At 33.7% G+C, this 11182-nt stretch overlaps 1 non-coding gene across 1 annotated transcript; it reads left to right on the plus strand.

The window, feature by feature from the left end:
• The first annotated feature begins 10269 nt into the window (after window positions 1-10269).
• On the plus strand, window positions 10270-10341 carry TRNAH-GUG (transfer RNA histidin (anticodon GUG)). Its single transcript has one exon. It is a non-coding gene; the product is annotated as a tRNA-His (tRNA).
• Window positions 10342-11182: the final 841 nt, after the last annotated feature.

Consider the following 11182-nt stretch of genomic DNA (forward strand, 5'->3'; position numbering starts at 1 on the left):
AAAAAAAAAAAAAAAAAAAAAAAAAAATAGAATACTTTTTTTTATTTAAAAAAAATATAAAATAAATTTAAGTTGGTGCCACGTGTCAACATTTCATTGGTCCACGTGGACTAATGGTCAACTGACAAAATGACTAATTTGATTTATTATCAAAGTCACAGGATCCTCCTGTGATAAAAATCAAACCTAGGGGTGAAAAGATAAAGCAACGAAACCTCATGAGGTATTTAGTATTTAATCCTTTTTTTTTATTTTTTTTTTTACCACTTTCTTGTGTTATTTACTCTTATATCCTCGAGCTTTCTCTTTGTTGCTAATGGGAAATGCGATACCTCGTGCTCGAGCCGAGTTGAGCTACACGATAGCTCAGCTCGGCTCGAAATTATCCTTTAGTCGATCCTGAGCTCGATCCTAAGCTACTAAGCATTCCCAACGAGCCGAGCCGAGGTTCTTCTAGCTCGGCTTGAGCTAGAGCTCGGCTCGTTTATTGGTCCTCTAAAATGAGTTGGTCCGAGTTTGCCAAAGCTTGGCTCGGCTCAACTTGTTTACAGCCCTAATTGTAGCCAACTCTCAAAATGCATAACTTAATGTTCTCTCATTTTCTAACTTTGCACAACAATATTCTAAGAACGATTGAGGAATTTGGAGTTAAGGCATCTATTTTGATGTAAAGACATATTGGAATGTACAAATAATTTAGTGTATACACTACGAAAATAAGATATACAATTGCACAATTAAACTTACCTACTTCAATCAACATTTCAAAAAAAAAAAAAAAAGTCAAGCAATCATGAATTCATACCAATCTTCATATAGTAGCATTTCAAATATTGCTTCATGTCCTGAAAGCAATTAAATGGTACTGAATATGCTAGGTATAACTAGTGAAAATATGGTATTAACTTGTTAATGATTTGCATCCGCAGACTTCGGTAATTCCTTTCATTATCTAAATGAAGAGTAATCACAACTAATTCGGCCTACAAAACAAAGTAGAACATTACCAAGGCAAAAATAAAACAAGGAAAAATTGGACAGATATTTGTCACATACTTGAACAAAATTCTCTTGAACAAAATTCTCGTGCGATTGACGACTTGCTAGCTTGTCCTTTGATAGAAATCTTTCGAATTATTTCGTTGAGGGAGGAAATGAGTTGATCATCCTCAACGTTTTCCCTTTTATTTGATTTTTCAAACTCCAAGTATAGAGCCTTAGAGTTCATTATTTCCTAAGAAACAGAGCCAAATGACAGTAAGACAAAGCAAGAATAAAACACTAAAAAAATTCATTGAGACACATACCTTAACCAACAACTTCACTGTTTCATCAGCGAAATGGCACGGATATTAGCTTGCACTTTTTCGTTCCTGCTGCAAATGAGTTCCACCATGAAAGAAATTGCATCCTCGACAACACTGTAAACAACATCCGAGTCGTTAGCATTCGGGTCGTCTGCATCATAGGCATAAAATTTGCCCCAACTTCTTCTACATCTCCCCCATCTTGTTTTCCTGCCACGGGATAATTGCGTCTCCCTCTAACTCTTATTGTCCAATCTTCGTATCTGATTCTCAACACATTTCAGAGACCGGATATTCTCCTACTACCACCAATATCCATAGCGACAACTTCTACATCACTAATATCTTCCACATCACCAATAACTTCCAGATCACCACTTTCTTCCAAATCATCACCTTCTTCCATATAGCACCACCTTCCCTATGGTCCACCACCCTGCACCTTGCTACAGCTGGCCTCTAGTATGTGAATACATTGGCGGATGAATAATTGTATATGATTACCAAATGCCATATGAAATGAAAAAGAAAAATCATTAATTAAGATGAAATTGTAGGCGGAAATTTAAAAACATAAACACTAATATAACATGAATCATCATACATCCAAACTAAGGGTCTCAACCGGTCCCGATTCCCGGTTATTGGCCAAAACCGGGAATCGGAAAAAGGGTATCCCGGTTATTGATTTTGAAAAATCGGAACCGGTTAACCGGTCGGTTCCGGTTTGTACTCGGTTATCCGGACCGGGTAACCAGTTTTTAAAGAAAAAAAAAATGTATTTTGGGCTTATTTTAGGTATTAGGCCTAAAGTTTGAGCATAATTTAACTGTTTTGGCCCATTTTTAAAAAAATTATTAGTCTTTTTGTTCCAATAAAGTGGGCTTTTTGCCTTTTTGGGCTTGAAAAATAAAAATCCAATTTTTTTTTTTTTCATCCCATAATTTTCACATCTCTCTATCGTCTCTATCTGAGATGCGAAGATGGAAAATTCACCACTAACCCCATCTTCAGTTAGTACGAATCATCTACTTAAACTAAGGTGTAATACAATCTGTCTTTCCTAGGTATGGTCTATCTAACTCTCTTGATTATATGTCAATTAAAACCGTTGTATAATCATCATCCCCATAATCACAGAAAATAAGAATGATTTGAGTTCAATAAAGTCAAAAAGCTTTCTAAGACAAGATAAGAATTTCACCAATATTGATTTTGGAATTTAAGAACAATTGCATTTAAACATGAAGAACAATATTAAATTTTAGCAATCCTCTAGATCATACAACCAATACCCATAAATTGAAAATCTAAATTAAGATACAATTAAATCATTGTACTTGAATATGGTTACATCAATCCCCCTACGAGCAGTTTAGCTGTTCATGACTCTACTACAATGGCCTCTTGTCATGATCTACTATTTACTGGAATTTTGCTTTAGGTAGCAGTGTATCTTTTTTGAAGGTTTAGATGCCTAGGAGACCCTAAGAACCCTAGAAGCCTTCTACAAATCGTAGATAGTCTCCTAGTTCAAAAAGGGGATTGAAAACCTAATCTCAGGTGGAAAAGGTCTTTTCCCCCATTCTGGAAAACCGAGTGCACTTGATCGCATAGTATGTGCGCTCGAGCGCACCTATGCTTGAGCCTAAGCTAGAATGCGCTCGAGCGCTGATGCGCTCGAGCGCTGATGCGCTTGAGCCTAAGTGTTGCTGCGCTCAATCCCAAGTCTCCAGAATGCTCCCAAAATGTTACTTTAAGCCCAATTTCCACTGGAATTCTTGCATTTGTCATTTGAAACCCTGAAACACAAAAACAAAAAAAGATTAAACAAATAACAATGCTAAAGAATTAACATATGCGAGTTAAGGAGCTTGAATATGTAACATTCGGTGCTTTGTTTATAAGAAAAAATGCGGAATTAAAAATATAAACCAATAAGCAATCAATTACCAAAATATGTAAAGCAGTAAATCATGAAGACACGGATATTTTGGTGACGAATATAAAACCTTTTAAAAACCGTTCTAAAAGTAAAATCTCTCCGTGGCATCCAAACCCCGGAAATAGGGGTGGGTATCGGTTATAACGGTATCGGTAAACCTATTTTCAATAATTAACTGAAATTATCAATTAATTCAGTTAATTAACCGATAACATTTCGATAAGAAATCATTTCAAAAATTTCGGTTAAAATGGTTAATCAGTTAATAACGGTTCGGTTAATCGGTTAACCAAGAGTTTCTTTTTTAACCGTGAGTTTTTTTAATTGGACTAAAAATTGATTGTTTTAGGGCCCAAATTTCTCTTGTGGGCTAAAATAGCTTATTGAACAAATTTTTTTTAAAATAAAAAAATAATAATAATAATAATAAAAATAAAATTGGCCCATTAATTAACACAATAAGAGTCCATTATACATATGGACTACCAAAATAAAATTCTCATCAATTAATCAGTTAACCGATAAAAAAATAAGTATACCGATTAACTGAACCGAACCAACTTCAGTATGAAAATCCTTAACCGATTACTAACCAGCTTATGGCGGCAAACGATTAATGTCGGTTCAATCGCTGTCAGTAGACGGTCAGTATGTGGCAAACAGTTAATCTGCCCACCCCTACCCAAAAATCACTATAAGAAAATTAATCAAGAAATTATAGACACGAGGATATTTACAACCCTTTGTGATGCGAACCTCAATCGACGCGCTTTTGAGACCCAACAACAATATTGGAATGCGGACCCAAGAAAACTAAAATTCAGATATATTTTTTTTTTAATAGAAAACTTTGACCCAACGTTTATAAGTGAAACGCGAATCAAAGGTATAAAGTAACAACCCTCGACCCAATGATTATAATGGAATCACGAACCGAAGGTATAAAGTTTGAACGCCACAAGGAAGAATCCTTGATAAGTTCAAAAGTTCTTTGAAGAACCAATAGAAGAACCAAACCTCGTTTTTTTTTAATTTTCATTCATGATCTCCATTACAATGAGTACATGCTATTTATAAAGCATGGCTGAAAATATGACTACCTGCTTGCTATGGAAAGGAAATTAAATTGGTTCCAACATTGGAAAGTAAATAAAGTAAAAAAGACTAACTAATAAAAGCCTAAAATAAAGGTTGATTTGGTCTGAAATCAGCAGCTACTCCATGCCAAAAATAGATTGAGATTGGCAATTAAATCACGTCTAAGGAAGGTCTTGAAATAAGTAAGTCAATAAACCAATTAATCGGCATATAATTTGGTAAGTCAATCATCCAATTAATTGGTATGTAATTGGAAAGTCAATCAGCCATAATCAACCATTAATCCATGCCATTGCTAAGAAAATTATGCACAATCAGCTTCATCAATAGCTTGGATCAAATTTATTACGCCTTCATCTCCCTTTGGGCCAAGCTTGGAATGCCCCATTTTAGAATTAGCACAAATCTCTTGAATCAGCCCATTAAGTGTTTCTTTGATCTTCTTGGATCTTGCTCTAGTAATAGGCCCAACATGAACATGCAATGGATCCTTTAATGGTGCTTATTGATTCTCATCACATCTCTTCCACCGTCGGACGGTCATGTTTCCATTCGAACGGTCCAACCTGGATGTACCTTTTTACACTTCAATCCAGGCTTTTGGGCATCGAGTTTTGCCAACAAAAATACTAACATACAACATGAATCATTCATCCAAACCACGTTGTCCTTGTGGTATGTGAGAGAAAAACTTTACGTTTGCTTCGGTTACCCTAACCTTCCAAATGAGTGATGATATCTATATAAATACATACTTATCTCTCTCTCTCTCTCTCTCTCTCTCTCTATATATATATATATATATATATATATATATATATATCGAGCTTACTAGTCGGGCAAGCCGAGCGAGTTGAGTGTTAAACGAGTCGAGCTCAAAAACCCTAAACGAGCCGAGAGAGTTGCGATTTAAAAGAGTCAAGCTCGCAAGCCCCACGTCGAGTTCAATTGAGCATGCCAGGTATGTATTACTAAATAATCGAACAGGTTTCTATAATAATGAGCGAGCTTGTATAATGTCGAGCTCAAATTCGAGTCAAACTTAATAGAACAAGTTGGCGAGTGTATCAGATCGTTTATAACCCTACACATTAACCTACAGTCAACCCAAACAGAAGATCGACTTGACCTACCATGGAGGATTATAAGCTAGCCAAAGCAGCATTCCCAATGCATTTGCTAAATTTTTATTTAAAATAGTTAATTAAAACTACTTTTTTTTCTATCTTAGCTAATAATTGATTATCTATTTTTATTTTATCTATATTACTTAAAAAGATGTAATAAAAATAATAAATAAATAAAAAAAGGAGAAAGGGGAAGAGAAAAAAAACATAAAATGCTTATGCGTACCTTGCTTCTACATTTGGCAAAGGGAAAAATGCAAAATTAGTTTATGGTTCACATGATTTATAATTAACTTTTAGTGGTATTAAAATGAACTCAAATGTCATTAAAGTATGCCAAAAAATCAATTTAGTCCATACAATCAAATTTCGTTCACTGACTTAACATATTTGATAGCGTGAAATGTTAGAGCCAATAAAATTGTGATACTTGTCATATTTAAATCAATGTCACACTAACAGAATTTATTAAATTAGTTGACGAAATTTGACTATAAGGAGTAGATTATTTTTGTGGAATAACTGAGAAATCTTTGAGTTCATTTTGATATAACATGGAACTAATTGCAAATTAAGTAAACCGTAAGAACTAATTTTGCATTAGACTTTTAATTAGTCATTTTACATGCAACTCTAAAATACATAAAGCCACATAATAAAGAGTAATGCTACAATTTTTTTTTGTCTTTTTTAAATCTTTTTAAAAATAATATAACTATTAAAATTATTATTCAACCAAATCACCCAAGGTACGATACTAATTCTCTCTATCCTTCTGTATCCTATTCTCTTGCTTTATTTTTATTTGAAATTCTTGAAAAAAAAAAAAAAAAAAAAAAGAAAAAGAAAACAGAATCTCAATTTTTTCACATGAGACAAAAGGATATATTGTCTACCTAACTCCTACATTTATGTTACGAATGACTCTTTTCTTTTCTTTTTTTATTTTTTATTTTTTTAATGTAAATAGTTATTGAAACTTTTGCAAGCATATAAACAGGCTAGAGAGCATTTGCTTCCTTGGAGTGGGACTTGGAGTAATTAGAGTGGAAGAGTCCAAAACTATCCGCTGAAAGCGAAACAACATACGTGATGCCTCAGTCAACATTACTGTAACCGGATTGGTTAATGGGAGTACAGCTGTCACATACTTGATTATGTCTGTCCGACCAATCACGTCGCCAGCCTGGTATAGAGCAACTTGCATGATGCCTCCACGTGGTCCACCTCCACGTTCACACTCACTCACGTGCCCCTTTTCTTTTCATTATTATGGGTTTCCATGGGGATCGTTATTATGGTTTCCATGGCCAGAGGCGAATCAGGATGTTCAATTCAACTGAGTTAAATAATATTTAGTTAATTATAATAAATAAATATTTTTATTCTTTAAAAAAATAAAATAAAATAAATTATAATTCATCCGACCGATCAACCATCTCGAAGGTAGTTCTTCATTTCATTCCCCTCGGCAACCATTTATTTAATTTGATGGCAATGATCCGTTATATACACATCATTGTGGAATTAATTATAAAATATGTATTGTGACACAAACATGCGTAACCAGAATATGTAGTTATACATATTTATTAAACTTGGTCGGCACAATCCATGGGACAGGGGAACCAATCATTCAGTTCCAATCTTTAATTACATCGTTTTAGCCTATGATTTTTCAAATTAATGGGATCAATTTTTTTTTTTAAGAACCTTTCAATCTAGACTCGACAGTGGGTAGGGCTGAGCACCCAATTCAAATATCTATTAATTTTTTATTTTTATGTCTAGATTAGAAAAAAGAAACATTTTTTAAGCCTCAGAACGTGTTAAATGGCAAAAGGTACGATTTTTAGAGTAAAGAGTTTCTGTCCAAAAATCGTCATAACGGTCCAAATGGTGAAACCGTCTCATGATCAGTGGATTACAATTCGAACGATTTCTAAAACTATCTAACGGTTTGTTTTAGCATAATACTAAGAGTCTAAGTTTTACGTTTTACGTTTAGTTTTGGCCTAGAAGTGTGACCAAGGGTAGAATACCCTGCAAATGAGGGAATTGACGAAAACCAAAACAACTACCTTGTGGAATTTTACTGGTTTGGTGAGTAAATTCTCACGTGAACCTTTAAACTAAGATTTTCGAGCATGAATATTTGTTATAAACTGTGCATTTTATAGGAAGTCATGAACATTTTTATACAATGATATGACATGATGATATGAATTTTACAATAGGAAGATTATGTGATTTTTAACTCTTGATTTACCAGCATGTAATAAATGTGAATCTCTAATCGGAAAAATTGTTTCTAGCTAATTAATGTGAATCTCAATGAGTTTCTAGCCAAGGATACAAGTCATGAGCAAAGAAAGGAAATCTATAGGGATTTAAATTGTGTAAATGGACACTTGAAAGCAGTACGTGATGGATCATGAGAAAATCGCATGGGTCATTGCAGCAAGAACAATCACTTCCTAGTGAATGGCTTAGATAGCATGCGCTATGAAAAGGTTAAGAGTTAAAACTACACATGTATTGGTAGATATAAGATATTCATTATTATGTCTTTGTCTGAAAGCAAATTTCACATCAAAATCTGGGTCAGAATTGCTTGCAACATGTTTAAGACAATGATTGAACACAGCCAACAGGGAGGAGAATTTTGCAAAGAAAAAAGTGGTTAGAGGGTTTGTTTGCGGTGGATCCGGTGAGACCACTCTGACGCCCAAATCAGTTTTGAGAGATGAGAGGAAATTTTAGTAGAGTAAGGATATGGTCACTTAGGCGTACCTAAACCAGTTTTCTCCCGCCTCTTATATAGGTCGTGGTGGGTCACCCTCCCCTCTAGGGTTTTAAGAATTTTAGCTAGTAGCTCATTACTAATGTAGAGATTCTTTCCTTAAGTTTGTTAGGGGAGAGGGCATGGCATGATCAGCAGCCGTTTGGCTGAGCCGACGGGGACGGGGTCTCCCATCAATTGCTAAAGGTGCTATTTTGGTGAGGGTGTGTTCGAAACCCTACCGAACTACTTAGGCCGCAAGCCTTCGTGCCCTTTAGGCTCTAGTTGTAGGTCGTCGACATTTTAGGCCTTTCGGCCATTGGCTGTCAGCCTTCCTAGCAATTTCACGGGTGGCTTTCTTGTGGGTCTGAAGGTAGTTAGGCCCTCTAGGAGTCCCTTAATTCCTTTGAATGAATTGGCCCCGACAATCATTTATAAGAATTTATCTTAAAGGTCTGTTAGTAGTTAGGCCTCCTCCACAAGATAAGCCAATCTTTTATGGCCAAGAAAATTAGAAGGTATTTGAGGTTTTAGGTAGTTGAAATTTTGGAGGTTAAATTGAAAATGCCCGAATTAAACAAGAGAAATTTGTCAGCAGGAGTGTGAACTTGTAATAAAATATCATCATATGCATAAAAACTATTTAAGTGACTCTCTCAAACTCGTTAAACTAAAACCTATATGAAAAGTGAACATCTTAGGTCAAAAATATGTTTTTCAATAAGTATCTTAATTAAGGGAACTATATGAAAACGTAATTTTTGGTACTGTGTTCACTAAATTAATTAGCACTTTTTAAAGGTTGATGCATCTGCATTTTTGTTTACAACATGTGTTTGGCCGCAAAAAATGCAGTGCCAAACGGGCACCAAAGAAAATTAAATAGTTTTTTTTAAAAAAATTTAAAATAATAATTGTTATATTAAATATGAAATAGAAAAAAATTAGGATAAAGTCCATTTAACCCTCTCAAACTACCACTTCAATGACAATCTACCCCGCAAACTATCAATTACGACAATTTATCCCAAAACTACCAAAATAATGACAATGTATCCCACCAATGCTAGCAAAATGACAAAATTAACCCTACAAAATTTTCAATAAGACAAAAATACCCTTAAAATTTTGAAAAAAAAATTAAATTTTAATATTTTTGTTTTTATTTTAGTAAGAGTAATTTCATCATTTTGTTAAAATTGGGAGGTAAATTGAAGCAATTGATAGTTTGGCGGGTAGATTGTCATTGGGGTGGTAGTTTGAGAGGGTTAAGTGGACTTTACCCAAAAAAATTAATATAAAAATTAGTTCTTCTGGTTTTTTGAGATACAAAATTATTAATCAAACTCTTATATTCAAGATTTATTAATATATTATTCTCAAGAAACAATATGATTAACCCATTTGATATTTTTGTGGCATAGACAATAGAAAGGATTTTATTAGTTTTAATTTTGAAAAAAAAAAAAAAAAAAAAAACAAGCATGTGGATTTTTGTTTTTATTTATTTGACGCTTATTGGTTTGACGTTGACGAAAACATAAAACAAAAATTTCATTGAATGCTTATTCCACATTGTATCAGTCATCAGAAACAGCCATGAAGTGCATTTTGTGCATCCTACTGTTTTATGCCATGCATTCCACTCGTACATTAATTGTAATAAACCTTTGTGAAAAGGTCAAGGAGGTGTAATTGAAACCAGATTTAAACGACTTATTAGGATTTTTTTTTTAAAAAAAAAATAATAAATAAATAATAAAAATAAAATTTATAGCAGAAACAAAAAAAAAAAAATTTGGGTTGGTGGAGGCTTCTCCTTTGTCTCATTCTCATAATCAATGCAACTTTTATGACAATTACCAGTTTGGATATATATATTTAACATGTTAATTATTTCCAAAATAGTAGCTGTCCCCCCACACCACATGTAATCAAGTGATGGCAAAGATTTTATCGCATAGAATTTTTTCCGGTTATAGAAAAAGTAATTTGGAATCTTGTCATCATGTGGCTGTAGTTTAGTGGTAAGAATTCCACGTTGTGGCCGTGGAGACCTGGGCTCGAATCCCAGCAGCCACAAATAGAATTCTGGTTTTGGATGAATATTTTTCCACTTTCATTTTGGTGTGGAATTATTTGCAATTTTTGTTTCTTTTTTTGGATAACTAATTAAAGAAGTGTCATATCCTGTCAAAAATGGTTGGAGTCAGTTTTATTTCTTTGTCCTTTTGTTGGGTCATCATGTCAATTATTGTCAATTTTTCAGAAATTTTCCCCAAATCACTTCCAATGAAAACATAATTGAAAAGTCAAATTTGCTATGCTCTTGTTGGGCAATGTACTGTTTTTGTGTAGTGAAAAATAATCATTTTTTTTTTTAGGTAAAAGAATAGCAATAGTGTTTGTGTAGGGTTGGACGAATAAGGTAATTCCAAGAATTCTAAACTTCCTTATAAACCACAATCATTTGATAATAATTTTTTTCATCCTTTTTTATTTTAGGTTCTACAGTTTATTTTTTATTTTTTTTTTTTACATGTCCACACATGAGGGGGAGGCCTGAGAGGGAGATTGGAACTAATAACTTCTGCTTCATAAGATTTAGTCCACAGCTGATTAAACTATCCTTTAGAGACAAGTTCTACAGTCTCAGAGAGAGTAGAAGATAAATAAAGATAGAATAATCGTATAATATTGTCATCTAACTTAAGATAACTTACTATCATTTATCACTCCAAAACTTAATGAAGGGTGTTGATGCAGATAATATCTACAATGATCTCAGGCAGGGGCAAGACTATAACTTTTAGGTTGGAGGGGCGAAATTTTTTTAAAAAAAAAAAATTAGGGGGGCAAAAATTATTTTTTAAGGGTTTATTTTATAAAAAAAATATGAAAATTTTCACTTTAGACTCATGGA

The sequence above is a fragment of the Corylus avellana genome, chromosome ca9, assembly GCF_901000735.1.
Source record: "Corylus avellana chromosome ca9, CavTom2PMs-1.0".
NCBI classification, from domain to species: domain Eukaryota; kingdom Viridiplantae; phylum Streptophyta; class Magnoliopsida; order Fagales; family Betulaceae; genus Corylus; species Corylus avellana.